The sequence below is a fragment of the Macrotis lagotis genome, chromosome 5 (assembly GCF_037893015.1).
Source record: "Macrotis lagotis isolate mMagLag1 chromosome 5, bilby.v1.9.chrom.fasta, whole genome shotgun sequence".
Lineage (NCBI taxonomy): Eukaryota > Metazoa > Chordata > Mammalia > Peramelemorphia > Peramelidae > Macrotis > Macrotis lagotis.
The window spans coordinates 98,308,220-98,315,838 of NC_133662.1; the positions used below are offsets into that span (position 1 = coordinate 98,308,220).

The window sequence follows — 7,619 nt, forward strand, 5'->3', positions numbered from 1 at the left end:
TTTCTTGCTTTAACTATATTTCTTGCTACTGTGTCTTCATTTTGTTCAAGTGTCAAAACTCTAAGTATCTTTGACTCAGTATCTAAGACATCAAAACATTAAGCTTCTTTGGTTTACAAAATGTTAAATTATTCTATGAACACTGTGCTGGAAAAATGATTCATTGATTTTCTGAAGTCTTCCTCTCATTAACCAATTCTTAGGATATTGAAAAGCAGGTTTCAGCAAGAGCCTAGTTGTCTCACCATGAAAATTTACAGTTAAGTTTCATAGTTTCGCAGGTACAAGTTGGAAGTTGTGAATTTATATTTGGTTACAAATAATACTTCCAAGATGTTATGCTTCAGCTAGAAGAAATTTGACATATATTATAAATGTTCTTCCTCTTTAAAAGAGTTATTATTTTGGCTTCTACACCTATATTTTTATTTTTCAGTTATGCCTGATTTCATGAATCTGGTTTGAGGTTTTCTTGGCAAAGATATTAAAATGGTTTCCCATTTCTTTCTTCAGTTCATTTTACAGAAGAGGAAACTGAGGCAAAAAGGGTTAAGGGATTTGCCTGGTTTCACTTAGTAAGTGCCTGAGGTCACATTTGAACTCAGGTCCTCTTGACTCCAGGGTTGACACTCTGTCTACCACCGCACCACCTCACTGCCCATACCTACATTTTATCTTCATTTCAATATAATATTAGAATAATAATATTTAATATAATAATCTGCAGTATATGGAATATATTACAGTTCAACTAACAGAGAGTCCTAGTGATAATTCGTTCTGTATCCTCACCAAAAATAATCAATCACTGTTCCTCTGGGGCATTGGTCTAGAATCAAAAAATCCTATGGTTGTCATAATTGGTGTGGTCCTTAAATGGGATTTTTGTATTTTGAAATAATCCTTAATAACTCCTAACTAATACCCTACTCTGATACCTAATTATATCATGAAGGTAACCCTTGGCAAAAATGAATCATACCAGTAGAATACAAAACTTAACAGATCCTAACAAACAGGCTTTGGCATGAGCTCAACGATAGACTGTCATCCAACTAACACTTTTCCCATAAGGTAATAAATATATTTTTGGTCATGGAAATTCATTGAAATCATCTACTAAAGGGATTAAGGTTACAAAATGTAACACAAAAGGTGTTCTCCACAAAAGGTGGAGAAAGTACCCCCACTACAATGTAATCACAAATCCCAATTCCTCTTACCTCTAAACCATCTCACTTTCTACTATACTCTAATGCTCTTCTTTGAAGTATATATGTATGTTTATATGTATATATATATATATATATATATATATATAGCTAGAGGTATGTATGTATACACATGCACATATGTCTCTTTTATATAAAATATAAATATATATAAAGTATATGTGAGTAAATATTTTATAAATATATATTTATATTAAAGTATATATGTATATGTGTATATAAATACATATGGATGTGTTTATGTGTGTGCATTCAATATTTCATCTCCAGGATATCATGAACAGATTAAAAAGATAAGTGAAGACCCACTTATAAACAATGGCCTAATAACATGTCCTAGAAAGGAAACATCCAAGGAAATTGTCTAATGTCTAAGATACTCCGTCTCTTAGCTCTGTTCATTTTCTCTGGTTGGTTGTCTCCTATTCCTGACATGCTTTTCCACCTCAACTCTGCTACTGGCTTCTCTGTCTTCCTTTTAAACCCCAACAAATATCCCATTTTTTCACAGCAAATCTTTCTTAATTTCTCTTAATTCTAGTAATTTCCCTCTCTCAGTTATTTTCTATTTGTACATAGTTTGCTTGTATTTATCTGTTTGCATTAGATCATGAATTCCTTTAGGGTATGGACTGGTTTATTTTTTGCCTCCTTTTGTATTCCTGGGCATTTAGCACAATGCCTAACACATAGTTGGTTCTTAATAAATATTGATTAATTAAGTGATATAAATTATTATAAATTCACTGATCTATTGGAGATTTGATACATACTTAAAAAGAACCAATATTGAATATTTGCTCTAGTCCTTGCAAAGAGCTCCAGCTCTTGAAACTTTCATGGAAGCAATTAATCCACCATTTTAGATTCTCCCTACTCCCACTTACACTGATACAGATTATAGTAGTTGTCATCCTTTATAATTTTATCTATATCTTTCCATTAATAGTGTATAAAGTAACAATAACAAAATCAGCAAACATTAATTAAATGCCTATGGTATGCAGAGTACTGTACTAGACAGTTTAGGAAATATAATGCTTAGAGAATACAAATTCACTGTCTTTAAAGAAGATTATAAGCTTGGGGGGTAAAGGGGGTGATGCATGTGTATACATACATAGCTCTATTTATAGATATATATAAACAATGCATATCACTATAATATTGAAGTATATTGGAAAATTTACAAAGGAAAGAGCGAATTGAGATCAGAAAGAGAATATCATTATTGACTGGAAGATTCAAGCAAACCGGGGCAGCTAACTGGCATAGTGGATAGAGCACCAGCCCTGGAGTCAAGAGTACCTGAGTTCCAATCTGACCTCAGACACCTAATAATTACCTAGCTGTGTGGTCTTGGGCAAACCACTTAACCCCATTTGCCTTGCAAAAACCTTAAAAAAAAGAATTATACTTTATGATCCTAAGCCAGAGTCAAAATACCTTTTGTGAGAATATGAGTTCCAATAAGTTGCCACATATATTGTAAACAAAAGTTCAAAAGTAACTTGCAACAAAATTTTCTATTTTGCTTTGACCATGTTTAGAATGAACAAAAATTCTAGTTGAAGAATGGATCTCTCCTTTAAAGCAGTTTAAAAATACAACCAATAGGCATTATCCTGATCTACTGGCTCACTCTCATACTTAATTATGATGCACCTGGAATGATCATGACAATTTGCTATTACAGAGCAGAGAGGGACAAGAGAACATGTTCCTTTATGAAGTCATACAGACGATCCCTTTCAATGAGCCATTCTTTCAAAGGTCACTTACTCCATCTGCAGAATTTTACATCAAACCCCATAGGGCTAAATGGCTTCATTGGCATACTGTCTTTCTATTTTAACATATCTGATGTCAGGCAGATCAATTATCAATACACTGTAATATAGCAATTACCTATAACCAGAGCTTCAGGTGGCTTGAGCACTAAGGAGAACCAAGAATATGCCAGGCTATAATTTAGTATAAGAGATCCAGGGAAAAAATATAATTCAGTTGTTGCTCATATACCCAAGGACAGTGCTGTAAATGAAATGTAATAAACAGATTTTGAGATGTAAAAAAAGTAATAACCCTAATTCATATTTTTTTAAGAAATCAACTTTTTGCCATGAACCCAAGGAAGTCATAATTTGTGATATTTCTCTTTCCATCCCTTCAAAGCAATCACATGTTAATTCCAGGCTTTAACATTACAGTATTCAAATAGCTTACATGTTCACAAAAGAACAAAACACTGTTAATATAATTTATTTGAAGTTACAAAAGAATATCACATAACTGATAAATGCACATACATATATATTCCCTTCCATAAACATGTGATGAGAAACAAAGATTATTACAACTTTCTTCCTTTACCAACAAAAAGACCTTGTGAGATTATCAACAATCTCAAATTATTCAAAAATTATTGGACCTCTAGCCCTCCTTCTGTGTCCTTTTGTCCAGAAAACAGAAAAAATTTAGTTTTGGGGGGAGTCAGCTAATATATATTTAACATCAAAACAAATCAGATTACAAAAATTGTACATTTCTCTTTACCAAAAGAAATCAGTAAACATAATAATTATATGATTCAATATTCCCACCTTCCTTAATGCACAATTTATCCCAATTATATTTTCCTTCTTAATAACACACACAAATTCTCAAGACTTATTACAGAACTTTCAAAGGTGACTAAATTACTCTCATTTAGCTCTCAGGTAGATTTTTTTTCAAACACAGGGTGACCTTTTCCTTTCAAAGGCCTTCCTGCCCTCTGGAAAAAGCCTCTTGAGGGCAGGAAGTCTACTCATAAAATTTGCAACTTATAGGCTTATATCCCAACTTCATTACTTACTTAATTTTTGACCTTTTTAAGCAATTAAATTCAAAACTCAAACTAAAAAGAGTAACATTTAACTCAGGTAACTGTAACTATTTCATATCTGAATTACATACACACAGACACAGGAGTTTGGACATCGACACAACACTTTTGTATAAAGATTTCAAATTTATCAAAGTGAGATTGTTGGATACCCTGTCTGGTACCAAAGTCTCAAAAATGTAGAAATATTTTCCCACCTCTCCAGGCCAGTGGAGAGACATGAAAACATCCCATTGATGTTTAAATATACACAAACACACACACACACACACACACACACACACACACACACACACACATATTTTGAATGTACCAATTAAGACCAGTCAAAAAATAACTTTTAGAATCAATCAGAATTTCTTGAGGAACCTCATATAAATTCATTAAGATTTTGAAATAGCAGCTCTCAGCTCTTCTCCAAGCTCCCTGCAAGGATCTGCTGCTCTGGTCAGTCGCATTCCTGAGCCAAGATGGTGAAGGTCGGAGTCAACAGATTTGGCCGCATTGGGCGTCTGGTGACCAGGGCTGCACTCATCTCTGTCAGAGTAGATGTTGTGGCCATCAATGACTCCCTTCATTGACCTCAACTATATGGTTTATATGTTTCAATATGATTCCACACTGTCAAAGCTGAGAATGGAAAGCTGGTGATCAATGGAAAAGCTATTACCATCTTCCAGGAGCAGGATCCCACCAATATTAAATGGGGAGATGCTGGAGCTGAGTATGTTGTAGAGTCCACTGGTGTCTTTACCACCATGGAAAAGGCTGGGGCTCACTTGAAGGGTGGAGCCAAACGGGTCATTATCTCTGCCCCTTCTGCTGATGCCCCAGTATTTGTGATGGGAGTGAACCATGAGAAGTATGATAATTCCCTTAAGATTGTCAGTAATGCCTTCTGCACCACCAACTGCTTGGTCCCCTTGGCCAAGGTCATTCATGACAACTTTGGCATTGTGGAAGGACTCACGACCATAGTACATGCTATTACTGCTACCCAGAAGACTGTGGATGGTCCCTCTGGCAAGCTGTGGTGTGATGGGTGTGGTGCTGCCCAAAACATCATCCCTGCTTCCACTGGAGCTGCTAAGGCTGTAGGCAAGGTCATCCCTGACCTGAATGGAAAGCTCACAGGCATGGCTTTCCGTTTTCCCACTCCCAATGTATCTGTTGTGGATCTGACCTGCCGCCTGGAGAAACCTGCCAAATATGATGACATCAAGAAAGTGGTGAAGTAAGCCCTTGAAGGGCATCCTGGGCTACACAGAGGACCAGGTTGTATCCTGTGACTTTAACAGCGACACCCACTCTTCTACCTTTGATGCAGGCACTGGTATTGCCCTCAATGACCACTTGGTCAAGCTTATTTCATGGTATGACAACGAGTATGGTTATAGCAACCGTGTAGTCAACCTCATGGTCTTCATGGCCTCCAAAGAATAAAATGGGAAGCCATGAATGAATCTTCAGCCCCAGCCAAAAAAAAAAAAAGTTACATCACTGGGGAGCCCACATCCCTAACATGCGTTCCTCTACCAGGGATCCTGCGCCCCATTCACATCCTTGTCCCAAAGCACCACTGTAGTAGGGGGGAGAAGTCTAGAGTCCTTTATTGTGTACCATCAATAAAGTCACCATATTCAGTGAAAAAAAAAGATTTTGAAGTAGCCAACCAATAGTTAAAAATTGAATGCATTCTTAAGTAACTTTATAAAGTTCAATTCCAGTTAGTCTGTTACAGAGATAATAGTTATTAGCACAGGCTTAATTAAAAGATGAAATCTGAATTTCCTAGTCCCAGAAAAAGTTATCTTCCCCACTCTTTTTTTTTTCCTTAACTAATTGACCAAGAGGCTTCTCACTTAATCTGCCCATTTCCCCTTCCCCCTCCCAAGGGTGGGACTTTATCAGCCCAACTGAATGGGGCTTAGTTTGATAAACACATGTAGCTCCAGGAATAGGTGGTCCCTGTCCACAATGGGGCCAAAACAAGTTTAGGGGAGATTTTACCCTTCCTATTAGTGAAGCCTGCCTTCCATCTGAGACATAGGTTTGAGTTTCAAAGTTCTAAAAAGGAAGATTTTTCCTTCTCCCCACCCCACCTTGGTAGAGGTGGAAGTGATAGAGAATGAGAGAGAGAACTTCAAAGAGAGAGTTCCACCCAAAGATAATTTCCAGAAGCTCAGGTGTTTAGCTTTTGTCAAATCTAATTCCTGGGGGAACTGGGTGGTGGGGAGAGTCTTGGTACCAAATTTTCCGCCTTCAATTTATAGGTAGGCAAACATGTCAATTGGACATAGGCCAAACATCCTTCCTTAACAACTCTCACTCCACAGTGTCGTACATACCAAACACACCTGCCTTCTCTGGTCAATCTGAACAGAACACAGGGCAGGCCCACACAAGGGTTACCATGAAACACCACATGAGACCAGCTTAGCTGACTCCCCACAAAACTAAATTTTTTCTGTTTTCTGGATAAAAGTACACAGAAGGAGGGCTAGAGGTCCAATAATTTTTCTACTTTTCTAAAAATCTAGGCTCTAAAAAAAATGGTCTGTTTCTCACCTATGCAGCTCGTTCCAATTTCCCAAGTCTGGGCAGAGGCTCCTGGCTGGCTCACTATTATGTAGCCATTGGCTCCTTGTGTTCAGTTCTGCCTATGAGGAATCATTATTCAGACTCAGGAAAGCAAGGGTGAAAATAAAACAAAAATTTATTAAAAAGAAGTTACAACACATAAGAAGGGATAGGTAGAGGCGGGGGAGGGGGGTAAAAGAACAGTCAAGCAGCATTGGCTGGGCCAACAAGTCAGTGAAGATTTCCACCCTGAGTGGGAATCCAACCCAGGTGACCTGGAATTAGGTAGAAGGTGAAGCCTAAGGAGATCAAGAATGGGTATCTCCACCCAATTTGACAAGATTAGCACCCTTTGAGATAACAAATTTTGTTTCTGTTAGAACCATAATTCTCTATATCTTTTCCATGGTAGTCAATTTACATCTCAAGAGTAGGTAGTGGTCAATTTACATCTCCACCCAAAGTCTACATTCACAGTTATCTTCATCTTTCCCCTGCATCAGACCCATGCATAAAAAAGATTATTATAGATGTGATGGGAAGTCTGGATAGTAAAAAAATGAAGATGGTAAAATCTACAAAGGGTCAGTTTGGTGGGAATGAGAGTTTGTCCCACAGTAGATGCAATGGTAACAAAGAAGACACATACCACATCCTTAGCTATTGCCAGTCATCTTGACTTTTGTCTTGCCACTGTGGGATTTTGATGACTTAGAGAAAAATTGAAACTTATGACTTTGTACTACTCTACCTCACCTAATTCTAATTTACTTTCTAATCAAGACATCATCCCATGAAATCATTGGTTCTCTTCAAAAGCAAAGGAGGATACTTAACTCCTTTGCCTTGCAAAAACAAAACAAAACAAAACAAAAACAAAAACAAAATTTTTTAAAAGAAGGAATAACAATCTTAGTGTT

General features: G+C 36.9%; 1 pseudogene; it reads left to right on the top strand.

Moving 5' to 3' along the window:
• The first annotated feature begins 4,589 nt into the window (after window positions 1-4,589).
• LOC141489814 (glyceraldehyde-3-phosphate dehydrogenase-like) lies at window positions 4,590-5,733 on the top strand (annotated as a pseudogene).
• The last annotated feature ends 1,886 nt before the right edge of the window (window positions 5,734-7,619 follow it).